Genomic DNA, 13634 nt, shown 5'->3' with positions numbered 1-13634 from the left:
TTCTCCCAGTCTGTGGCTTTTCTTCTGTTTCTCTTGACAGTGTCTTCCACAGAGCAGAAGTTTTTCATTTTAGTAAATCCCAACTTAATTTTTTCTTTCATAGATGGAGTTTTTGGTACTGTATCTAAACATTGACGGTCAAACCCAAGGTCACCTAGCTTATGCTCTTGCTATCTTCTCGAAGTTTGATAGATTTGTGATTTACATTTTTGTCTATGATCCATTTTGATTTCATCTTTGTGAAAAGTGTAATAAAGTCTGTATAAATTATTTTTGTATATGAATGTCCAATTGTTCAGACACCATTTGTGGAAAAGTCAATCCTTTCTCCATTGAATTGCCTTTTCTCCCTTGTAAAACATCAGTTGATTATAAATGTATGAGTATTTCTGGACTCTCTATTCCACTGATGTATTATTTCTATTCTTTCACCACTATTGTGCCATCTTACTAACTGTAGCTTTATATTGTCTTGAAGTCTAGTAGTATTAGTTGTCGGTTCTCTGGGGTTTTGTTTTGTTTTGTTTTTTCTTTGCGGCATGTCAGCTGCCAGTTTTATTGCATGGGGTAAGGGGATACATCGCTCACGAGCTCTCGGTGGGGCGGGTCCACTTCCTCTTCACCATCACAGACTTCTGGCTGCGCAGGATGGCGGCTGGCTCTGCGGATGGCGGCCATGCGCAAATCTGGGCAGTACTTGTTTTTTTGGATCATGTGTCGGTTGCTGCTGAGGGTGGCCTGGGCATTCTCGTGGATGGTGGTCCGCACATAGGAAGTGGCTGGCTTTCCCTGGCCGGATCTCCGCTTCCTGACCACCACGACCCCTTTGCCGTCCGCCGCCATCTCCACGCCCACAGCCTTGCGGTGAATGAGCCCGTTGTCGCGGAAGGAGTTGGGAGCCTTGAGGTTATTGGGTTCGGTGCTGTACGTCTGCTTGTTCCTCTTGATCAAGAAGCTGCAGCAGGTCCTCATGATGATCTACTGCAGATGCACAGACATAGCAGCAGCTCCTCTCCTGGCGACAGCCAGAGACGGAAAGGCCCCTGGCTTTGTTCTTTTTCTTTATTATTATATTGGCTATTCTTGGCCTTCTGCCTTTCCATATATACTTCAGAATCATTTGGTTGACAGTGCCAAAAAGCTTGCTGGGAATTTTATTCAGATTCTGTTAAATCTACTGATTAAATTAGGAAGGATTGACACCTTAATCATAGTGACTCTTCCTATCCATGGACGTGGAATATCCACCTATTTAGATCTTCTTTGATTTCTTTCATCAGAGTTTGTAGTTTTCCTCATACAGATCCTGTACGTGTTTTTTAGATTTACATTTAAGTATTTTAATTTTTTGGTGCTAATAATGTAAATGTTACTGTGTTTTTAGTTTCGAATTCCAATGGTTCATTGCTGGTATATAAGAAAAATTGACTTTTGTATATTAATTTTGTGCCCTGTAACCTTCATATAATTGCATATTAGTTCCACTAGTGTTTTTGTCAATTCTTTTTCTACATAGACAATCATGTCATCTGTGAACACACAGCTTTATTTCATCTTCCTCAAGCTGTACAAATTTTATTTCCTTTTTAGTCTTATCGCATTAGCTAGGACTTCCAGTACAGTGTTGAATGGGAGTGGTGATACGGGACATCGTTGCCTTGCTCTTGATCTTAGAGGGAAAAGCTTCTAGTTTCTCACCATTAAGTATGACGTTAGTTGTAGGATGTTTGTAGATGTTCTTTATCAAGTTGAAGAATTTCTCTATATTCCTAGCTTTCTTCGACCTAGGACACCTTCCTTACTTTTCTCCATTGTCTTAGTATATTTCTCGTGTTCTACTTCACAGAGCAAAGAGAAACCATCATACATATTGGAATTCTATCTAGTACCCTCTAACAAACCTGCAAATCTATTTAGAGGAGCTCTTATCCCTTCTTCAAAACTTATTTCATTAGTGAGGGAGAAGGTCTTCCTATCTAAGACCAGGGCTACCCTTCCTAAATTGGATTCTATTTCTTGGAAACCTCAAAATATCAACCAGACCCTATTCTCCCAATATGGTCAATAATTCTCTTACAGCTAGATTCACCTCCATGATAGTTAAACATCATTAATCATCTCCCTTAAAAAATTCTCTCAACTCACAGGGCCGCTCATTTCCCATTCTCCTCATTTACAGTGAAAATAATGAAAAAAAAATCTCTCTATACCTATGAGACCTTAACCATATTAGATTGTATATTTAATTAAGATATCCCCTCCCCATTGCTACCCCCATTCACATTATGTCTGGCCATGTAACTCCCTTTAGTTAATGAAATTATATGTGAGAGTGATATGTGCCACTTCTAAGAAGAAGCTTTTAGAGTAACTGCATGGTCCTGCCACTTTTTTTTTTTTTTTTTTAACCACTATGAGACCAATAATGTCCCAGATAATGGCTCTCACTTCATTCTGGTTCTGAATGATTCAGGACATCAGAAGGGCTGATGTTAATCCAATCCACAATGGATACTGGCTGAGCACCAAGTCAACCTTTGCAATCATATGCCCATTGAAATTTCAAAGTTGTTCTTTATTGCCTCATACTTTAGCCTACATTGACTTGTACATGACTTCTTGCCTCCATTTTCTCTCTCTCCATTACCCTTGACCCACTTAAGTCTGATTTCAGGACTATCTCATTTAAAGATTGTATTGCAATCTGCAAACATAGACTATTCCTGACTTCTCCCTAGTCCCTTGCTGCTTCCTCTCAGTCCTCAGTCCCCATTTCCTTGGCCATCGAATACTGGAATTTCTCAAGATCTATCCTAAGACTTCATCCCTTCTCACTCTACATTATTTTCTTAAAAAGTCTCAACAGATCTATGATATTATTTTCTTCCTTTGTCTACCTGATGTCCAAACTTATATGTTCAATCCAAATTTCTCTGAGTTTCTGAGTTTATATATATACAGAATATATCTATTGTCTACTTTGTACCTCCACTTAAATACTTTCAAGACGCATCACATTCAATATATCCAAAATCAGGTTTGTTTCTTGCATTTATTTCATTTTCTCTCATTTCCTCACAAGCTTCATAAGACAGAGCCCATGTCTGTTTTTGACTCTTACTACCTTTGAGAAGGTGCAAAAATTCCAAGCATGATAAATTTAAAAAATAACAATTATACATATCAGGGTGAAACTGCAGATAAAGATACAATGTTTAAAGTGAAAAGAAAAGGTGTTTTGCATTCGAGGATCGACTATAGTCAGACAGCTGACTTCTTAGAACTGACAGAGAAAGCCAGAAGTTAGTGGAATAGTATAGTTAAGAGGCTGCAACAAACACTCTCAACCTAGAATTGTACATTCAATGAAAAGATCTTTCAAGAATGATACAGCATTAGAGACTTTTTCACCTAAATTAAACACTGAAGAGCATGTAGTACCAGTGGCTCCTCTCTAAAGAGAATCCCAAAAGATATACTTTAGGCAGAAGAAAAATGATACCAGATGGAAATCTGAGATGCAAGAATAATGCAGGACAGGAGACTGGCAAATATGTGGGTAAATCTATACAAACATTTACTGAATAAAACCATAATGTCTAATTTTGAAATATAGAAGGAAAATGAAAGGACATAATTCAAGAATGGAATGACAAAGAATATCAAGGGAATAACACATATTCAGGATACTGTTACCATTTTCTTTTAAAACTGTGTGTAGGTTACATATTTAGTGTACTGTTTTTCTTTATACCCTACAGATGTTTTATAAATATTGCTTTAACTAATATTTAATAAAAATATAAAAATGCATTTTCTTATCTCCAGCTGAGTATGAAACATGTTTATGGAGAAGTAAACTCTATAATTCATTAGGAAGTAAGACCAGCCTAGTTCACTATTCCTCATGTTTCCTAAACTATAGATGTATTCCAAGAGCTGATCCATGTTTTGAAACCCTTTAGTTTAGTGGCTTGGTCTATAATTCTGCACCAAAATAGTTGCAGCCTTCTATGCAGTCCTCTGAGGTATTAGTGGGTGCTTCAGACATCTGGACAAGATGAGCTAAGTGCAAAAAACCACAGTACTCTATTTTGTTTTAAAGGAAATGATCGGGCTTCCCTGGTGGAGCAGTGGTTAAGAATCTGCCTGCCAACGCAGGGGTCACGGGTTCGAGCCCTGGTAGGGGAAGATCCCACATGCCGCGGAGCAACTAAGCCCGTGCACCACAACTACTGAGCTTCCGCTCTAGAGCCCGTGAGCCACAACTTCTGAAGCCCGCGTGCCTAGAGCCCATGCTCCAGAGCAAGAGAAGCCACCACAATGAGAAGCCCTTGCACCACAACGAAGAGCAGCCCCTGCTCGCCGCAACTAGAGAAAGCCCATGCGCAGCAACGAGACGCAATGCAGCCAAAAATAAATGAATTTATAATAAATAATAAAGGAAATGATCTACTCGATATAGTTGGGAAAATGTGATTAGTGAGGTCATCTGGAATTTCATTATCTATAATGATTTTAATAACAAGATTATGTAACAACAGTTGAAGGTCACTTGCTATGTAAAGGCATTACTGTAGTTCTAAAAGCTACTCTGAATTATTACATTACTGTGCCAGAAATGCAAATCTTCTTGAAGCTGTAGTGGTAAAATACTAACTTTTTCTGGCATCCTGCTCTGTAACACAAAACATCACCCTTCACAGCTTCTACAGAGGACACAATTAGTCTTAAGAGAGTCATCACGGCAGACACTCATAGATCCTGCCATACGAGGGAAAATTTCTACAACAAAGTGCCTAATCATTTTAACTAAGTTTTTAGCTGTAATCTCATAACATCTTTATAAAATCAGTCAGATAACAGCTTCAATCATTTCAGTACAACTTGCGAAGTTTTAGCTAGGGAAGTAGCAAAAGCACAATATACTGTTGAGAACTACAGAACAGCCAGGCGAAATCTGTCCAAGGCCAACCACTGGGGTTTGTTTATTGTATGGTCAACACATACATAAATTAATTTCAAGATTATCAGTTACTTTTTATTACTTATTTATTGTCTGATATTACCTTTGAGAAGAAACGTGCCACATTCAGGGATATCGTAATTATTTCAATTTATATTAATATTTGAATAAAATTTCAAACAACTACTAATTTTTCCTCACATTTAACTTCATTTTAAGTATGACCTAAGAAGAGCAGAAGGCCTGCTACCAAAAAGCATTTTCATATGGAGGTATGCTGGTTTTTCTCCATCATTCCCTTTCCAAGATCTCCATACTTCTCTGCTCTGCTTTGCAGACCTGGGTGTCTGATCTCTAGGACATATTGTTACACTAACTTCTGATTGGAAAATACCTGTAAGAAGCATCTGCAGGACAGCAGATCAGCAGGTAGGGTGGGAGAGATTGAGATATTTCCTCCCTGCATATTCACTGCTGTGGCAAAATTTTTCAGGAATAATTATAACTTTTGAAGACTATCACATCTACCAAATGATCTCGTTTAGGGCTCTAGCTCTCTTGGGCTCATCCCCTTGTTTCTTAGCTTTTAACAGATATAACTTCTTCCTACTGTTGCTATTCTCTGGTGCTTCATCTTTTGTTTGCTTCCTTAGTCCTGCCAACCACTCTGTAAGTCGACCTTTCCTTAAAAAACTTTCTTCATTTAAACCATCTGAGTGCACCTTACTTCCTGCCAGGTCCGTGAGTGATACAGAAAGTGTTTGAACCATAACTAATATATTCAATTGAGAAGACAGAGGAGCAGAATATTACTACTCTTAACATTAAAAGCCCATAAAATATACAAGTCAGAAGGGAACAGGCTATAAGCACTGTGAATGCAAATACATGGCTACTTTTCTATGTACTTGAAGACTGACTCATGCATCCATTATTAACAGTAGGTATCAATAAATATTTTTTAAAATATTTGGAGTTTACTATGGAGTTAGCTCAAAATTTTAGAATACAGTATTACTAAAATCAAGGATTCCTTTAGTCATACTTAGGCTTATTAATTTTACTCATTAGTTTCAGAAAGAGAAAAAAATTGCACATAAAACCCAAAGACTGCCCCCAGAATTCCTGCCACCAACACATAAACAGATGCCATTGGTCAAGAATGCAACATTAATTACAGAAAAAATTTATCTGATCTCTTGCTCTATTAATAGGTCATTAACATTTTTGAAAATTCTTCATACTTGAAAGCAGCTCAGTTTAAGGTTATATGCAGTTTAAGGTGTTCATATTTAATAGGAGATGTAAATATACCAATTGATGGGCCAGGGCATATAGAAGAGAGAAATTATAACAGGTTAGACTTGTCTTCTCAGGAATGATCTTCCTGCAAGAAATCAGCACCCTGAAGGCGTTCCTTTATATGAATGAAGGCCTAAAGACTATAATAGTGCAACAGAATTAAGAAGACAAGGTTGCTGTAATGGCCATTTTTGCAGAAATAAGCGTAAGAGCCTGGAATTCACCATCAACTTTAAAAGTCAGTGTACCACAATGTTCACTGCAGCTCTATTTACAATAGCCGGGACATGGAAGCAACCTAAGTGTCCATCGACAGATGAATGGATAAAGAAGATGTGGCACATATATACCATGGAATATTACTCAGCCATAAAAAGAAACAGAATTGAGTTACTTGCAGTGAGGTGGATGGACCTAGAGTCTGTCATACAGAGTGAAGTAAGTCAGAAAGAGAAAAACAAATACTGCATGCTAACACATATATATGGAATCTAAAAAAAAAAAAAAAAAAAAAAGGTTCTGAAGAACCTAGGGGCAGGATAGGAATAAAGATGCAGACGTAGAGAATGGACTTGAGGACACGGGGAGGGGGAAGGGTAAGCTGGGAAGAAGTGAGAGAGTGGCATGGACATATATACACTACCAAATGTAAAACAGATAGCTAGTGGGAAGCAGCCACATAGCACAGGGAGATCAGCTCGGTGCTTTGTGACCACCTACAGGGGTGGGATAGGGAGGGTGGGAGGGAGATGCAAGAGGCAGCGGATATAGGGATATATGTATACATACAGCTGATTCATTTTGTTATACAGCAGAAACTAACACACCATTGTAAAGCAATTATACTCCAATAAAGATGTTAAAAAAATAAAATAAAAGTCCGATATTTCGAGTAGGAAAACAATGTGCTAACATAACAAATGTGAGAAATTTTGCAATTTCTGGTTTTTGGAGTTCAAGAGAGTTACTCAGTGCAAGGGGAAGGTCGAGGATAAATTCCTGATATAGCTCTTCGAAAACAATATGTAACAGCCAATAAATGTGAAGTAGTCACCAAAAAAAGTGACATTAACGGTACGTGATGATGTGTGAAACTATTACGAGTTTTCTTTGGAGGCTGTGTCTTCGATAGATCTAAAGTCTCAGGTTTAGCCAAGTTTTACTCTTCAAAAAATAGGAATGCATGACATTCACAGTAATGTGGAAAAAACAGAAGTAGTTTCAAGTAGGGGCAAATATTTAATTATCATTCAGCTTGGTAGATCATGGCCTCCATTGGCTTACTCTTACTACTATCTGGAATATAAGCACATGTTTCATGAATCAGTCAGCTCCAAATTTGGTAGCAACTGATATTGTTGATCATCTGATGTAAGTTCTAAAACATTCTAAGTAGCATTAAATGGCTACAACAGTTGTTTATAATATGTGGTATCATCTCCTTGGTCAGAATGGCATTTGATAAAATTATACGTTACAGTGTAAGTCACTGTATTGATAATCAATTAATGCATAACCAAACACTCCAAAGGTTAATAGCCTAAAGCAATAATTATTATCAATTTTTGATGCAAGGTCACTCGTGAGATTATAAAGACAGATGTTGACTGGACTCTGGCCATCTGAAGGCCTAACTGAGGCTAGAAGATCATTTACTAGGTGGTTCACACACATGCTAGTAGGCTGGTGCTGCCTATTAGCCAGAGGTCTTATTCCTTTCTACGTGGGACTTCCCACAGGTCTGTAAAGAGTCCTCACAGCATAGAGGCCAACTTGCTCCCATAGCAAGTGACCCAACAGGCCAAGGTGAAAGTCACAACAGCCTTTGAGGACCCAGGCTCAGAAAGCACAAACCATCCCGTTTGCAGTATTGTGGTACACAGGTCAGTCCTGATTCAGTATGAAAGGGATGTATACAAGTGTGGAAATACAGAAGATAAGGATTATCTCCATTTTTGCTGGAGATAGAGAACCGCATAGGAAATAGATAACACCATAGGACATCTGGGAAAATATTTCTACTCTTTTTGATTACTCGTAGCCTGTCACTGTTTCTTTATTCCTATTCTTATTTTAATATGAGTAAACAGAGTCCAAATAAATTATATCTTCCTCCTGTCATGACTCCACTAAAATTTTAAAAAATGCTTTGATAAGCATGGTTTCAAAGCCTACGTATCTCAGTGTTCAATCCTGATTCTATTTGAGAAGAATTCAACGTATCTATAAACAATTACACCAAAAAACTCTTCTCCAAACCCAAGATATGTAAAGTTTTTTGTTTTGCTTTGATTTTTTTGTTTGTTTCTTGGACGGAAGGTCAACTAGACATAACTAGACTGGTCCCAAATGAATACTAACTACAGTACCAAGAATATCTCAACGAAGTACTGGAGAGGTTTCCAGAGAGCAGATTCTTAAGACTGCAAATTATATTAACAGCACTAAAATTCAATTTTAATTAGCCATGACACTTACATATACTTTAGAACTGATGAAGTGCTCTTCAGACTAACAATTCTTAATAAGCTCTGCTTAAATTTAATTTCTATTTCCATTTGACAGTAACCAAGGAAAACTTGTCATTCACCCCAAAGCTAATGCCTGCCAGTACAAGGGCTCTAAGTTTTCAGTCAGCTCTTACTTATTCACCCAGCCAACTTAATTTCCAAATCACAAACTTGTCTACCCTTCCTTCTGAGAACAATAATTTCCTTTGGAAGATTTCTTTAGGTTTCTTAACTTTGATTGAAAGACTGTATCAAATGGAAAACATTTTATATAATCCAGTCCTTCTGTTTTATAAATTATCAAAACAGTCGCTCTTCTTTGAATCATATTTTAACTGTATGTTTCAAAATATTCAATATATATTCCTTTAGAAGAATTACAATAAGTGAATGAATTTAGTGCTACTCTTATAACTAGTAATTACACCCCTCTCTCCTCATGGCAATTTGAATACATCTTGAACATTCTTTGTCTCCCTTCTGACTGATTCATAAAAATGAATCTCGAAGAAGAGTTGGGATGTTTACTGCAGAAGGAACAGAAAAGCAAGTGGATCCTAGAACTTATTCTTTAAACTTTTTTTTTTTTTTTTGGGTTGAAAAAGAAAATTTCAGAACTTACTTTACCTCATTTGCTGACAGTATCCTGACTTCTGCCCAGGTCAGTGCTGTCCCCTTCACTGAGCTCACCCAGGACATTTTTGTCCTTCTCTTCTAAGACTTATCCTAGTCAAGCCTATCTTGCAGCTCACTGGAAGCACACCTTCTGCGACTTGATGAAGCGCTCCTTGAAACGAGAGGGCACAGCACATTCATCTTGTGCTCTCATGGTGTCCAAAACACAGTGGACACCCCATTAAATATGTGTTCAATGGAATTTTATAAATATCTTTTCTTTTAAAAATTAAAATCACACATATTTAAGGAAGAAAAATAATGAAGCACCATTAGAAAAAAAAAGAAAAAAAATTATAAGGTGGCTAATATTGTTATCCCCTTTTACAGATGTGGAAATTGAGGCTTAGAGATGTTATGTGGCCCAAAGATGTGGCTCCAGTGTCAGTTCCTCAACCACCGTGTGATACTGTAAAGGGTTTTTTTGTGTTTTTTTTTTTTTTGCGGTATGTGGGCCTCTCACTGTTGTGGCCTCTCCCATTGTGGGGCACAGGCTCCGGACACACAGGCTCAGCGGCCATGGCTCACAGGCCCAGCCGCTCCGCGGCATGTGGGATCCTCCCAGACCAGGCCACGAACCCGTGTCCCCTGCATCGGCAGGCGGATGCTCAACCACTGCGCCACCAGGGAAGCCCTGTAAAGGGTTTTAAGTGTCGCTTGCCAATGGGTATTAATGAACCATCTGAGGTTGGAAATCATGAATGTGTGACAGCCAATTAGGAAAGCTGTTGTATTTCTCATGCATTTATTGACTCATGAATCATATATTTAATACCTTCCTGACAAATAATAGGAAATGTATATGTTAGACACTCTCTAGCTGTTTAAAAACAGAAGCGGAAGGAAAAATGTGGTTGGATTTAAGATTAGGATCAGGACAGGTCGAGTCCAACGACTATGGGGTAAAGGAATTGAGGGTGTTGCAAATCTTAATGAAATGATGACTGGTCAGGGAGGAAATGAAATTATCCAGGAGAGACAGAGTCCAGAAAAGTAAGAATCTGAGTGATGGGGGGACAGGGGCGGGGCAGGGCGGTCTCAAATTTTTCAAAGGAGAGGATTAATGTAAGAATGGGTTTACTGGGCTTCCCTGGTGGCGCAGTGGTTGAGAGTCCGCCTGCCGATGCAGGGGACGCGGGTTCGTGCCCCGGTCCGGGAGGATCCCACATGCCGCGGAGCGGCTGGGCCCGTGAGCCATGGCCGCTGAGCCTGCGCGTCCGGAGCCTGTGCTCCGCAACGGGAGAGGCCACGACAGTGAGAAGCCCGCGTACCGCAAAAAAAAAAAAAAAAAAAAAAAGAATGGGTTTACTGCCAATCAAACATTTCGCACATGGAGAGGCTTGGGTAACAGCAAGGTTCAAGGTGCGCCAATATGGGGAAATTGCTAAAATAAGGCAGGAATAAAGGAAAAGTAACTGTGCTAGTCACCCATTAGGGGAGGAAATGAGTCTGGTGCATTTCCCCTACCCCCAAATGTGAGGAAGTGACCTGGAGGCCAGGGGTGACATCATGACACCAGCATGAGATTAATAATCACGTGAACCACACGAGAATTGTTAATGTTTGTAGGTGAAATAGCAGTTATTCTAGTTCTGGAGCTAGAAGCCATAAAACTATCTAAGCCTTTTTTGAACTGGCTATTTTATTCCTAGCATTATTTGGAATAATGTGTTCAATAAAAGTGTGTATTTTTGCTTGGTTTTGCCTGTACTGTCCAAAGTAACACTTCTTCTTATTTGTCTGAAAATATAACCTATTTTCAGTATTTTGGTAAATGGAGGGCAAATCCAAGTTCAGTCTCTTGGCATGGTGTTCTGTTTTGTACATGTCCATAATACTTTGTCCCTACCTTCCACTTCCCAGAACAGAATATATGATGTTCCCTGTTGAGTGTCATGGTTAAGAGCATGGATTTCAGGACCAGATTTCCTGGGTTCAAATTTTGCTTCAGCCGCTTACTAGTTGTCTAACTTCGGTGAGTCACTTAAATTCTATGACCCTCAGTAACCTTATCTGTAAAATGGGCATGAAATAATATAACCTGCCCAAGAAGATTTTGCGAGGATTCAATCTGTAAATACACGCAACGGAACTCCCACTTGGACTGGAGTCAGAACTGAAGCAGTGCTGGATATTCTTATTATAATTATTTTTAATTGAATCTATTTTTACTAAAATGTATTTTTAATATTATTTTTAATAGAGGTGCCATGATCCCTCTGGTCATTCTCTGGGTCCTTCATCAAGTCCATCAGCCCTCTTGGAGGGACAGTGTGCGAACCACACATACTATTTATGATGGTGACGCTTGGAGTGCTGTAAGAACACTGCAATATTTTCATCTCTGTTTTCATATATCTTCCTAATAAGGCTCAGGAAATCTGTTGGCTCATATGCTACAGCGGTACACTGAGCTAATGTTTTCAAAGACCAGTCAAAAATGATTCTCTGATTCCCAAGCTGCATTTTATAGCTCAGATCCCCTAAGGTTTATAAATAAATTGTGGCATGTTTTTCGCCCTAAATGAATTATCTTAACACTTTAATGCAATGCTGTTTATTTCCCTACTTTCACTGATATTTATCCTCGAGGAGATGACATCTACTACATAAAAGTAAATAATACTATCTACACAGTTGTCTGGTCTAGCTGATTCAAAACCTGTAAGACTTACGTCCCTACCGATTTTTAGAACGCTGAATAACAACTGTTTACATTTAACTCTTTTATTCTTTCCCCCTCATGTTTATTTAGCAACTATTTATTGAGAAATTCCAAGAAATGTGCTTGGTGGCATACTTGAGCAGGAGAGACCAATACATAAGCACTTTTCCTATTCTTGAAAACACAATAAACCACATCCATGGCTCCTTTGGGTCCAGACATATGTACCCTCATATATAATAAAACTGTGTTCATGGAAGCAACTTAAGTGTCCATCAACAGACGAGTAAGGAAGATGTGATATCTATACACAATGGAATACTACTGAGCCATGAAAAGAATGAAATAGTGCCACTTGTAGCAACATGCATGGACTTAGAGATCCCCATATTAAGTGAAGTACATCAGACAGAGAAAGACAAGTATCATACGATACCACTTACGTAAACCCATCTAACACTGTTCACAACAGAGTAGCGCCTGTCAAGGGCCACTATCAAGTCCCTTTTAGACACCCAAAGACTGGAAAATTACTGAAGGCTGCAAGTCTATTCTCCAAAAAACCACATCCTATAGAGACACAGCCAGCCTGGGTACTGCTGTGGACCAGAAGAGATATGAACCCACCCCCTTTTCCTGCATATTGCCTTTTGAAACTCAGTAAAAGACTCAAAACCCCACCCTTCAGTGCTAATGCCACTCTATGCGTCTGGCCCCTTTCCTCCTTGGAAAGTGAATAGAAACTTTCTTTTCTCCCCTTCTTAATACTTCTGTGAATTCTTTCACAACCCGCGTCGGCTCATGTAACAACTTATATGTGGAATCGAAAAAACTAACATAAATGAACTTATTTACAAAAGAGAAGCAGACTCACAGGAGTTCGGGATTAACGTATACACACCACTATATACATAAAACAGATAACCAACAAAGACCTACTGTAGAGCACAGGGAACCATATTCCATATCTTATAATAACCTATAATGGAAAAGAATCTGAAGAATATATATATTCACACACACACACGTATATATATACACACATGTATAACTGAATCACTTTGCTATACACCTGAAACTAACAAAACACTGTAAATTAACTACACTTCAATTTTTTAAAATGGTTGAAACAAAGAAGTCACAAAGTCTGCCCACACTCAAGGAGAGGGGATTACACAGAAGTGTGGATTCTACGGCAGAATTACTAGGGTCATGTTAGAATTTTCCCTATGAAGATGGAGACATACATGTGTGTATGTGTTAAGATGTATGTTAAAATATAAGTACATATATGTAGGCATGCATATGTACATAAATGTCTAAAATGAAAGAAGCATGAGCATCAAAATGTTAAGTGTTTTTTTAGGGGATGGTGGTGTTATGAGAAAGTTTAATTTTGTTATTTGTACTTTATTGACTTGAATTTTACACTGTGCAAGAATCACTTTTATGATACAAAAAATTAAAGTTAGAATGGATACTGTTTGGTGGGTGGCCCCAAATTCCATGACCTCAG

General features: G+C 38.5%; 1 pseudogene; it reads right to left on the bottom strand.

Moving 5' to 3' along the window:
- Positions 1-584: 584 nt before the first annotated feature.
- Positions 585-999, bottom strand: LOC113610531 (60S ribosomal protein L28 pseudogene; annotated as a pseudogene).
- Between the last annotated feature and the right edge of the window lie 12635 nt (positions 1000-13634).

The sequence above is a fragment of the Aethalodelphis obliquidens genome, unplaced genomic scaffold (genome assembly GCF_003676395.1).
Source record: "Aethalodelphis obliquidens isolate GAN/ISIS:26980383/991018 unplaced genomic scaffold, ASM367639v1 scaffold63, whole genome shotgun sequence".
Lineage (NCBI taxonomy): Eukaryota > Metazoa > Chordata > Mammalia > Artiodactyla > Delphinidae > Aethalodelphis > Aethalodelphis obliquidens.
Note: the sequence above shows the minus strand (reverse complement) of the source record. Positions and strands in the feature narration are given on the sequence as shown.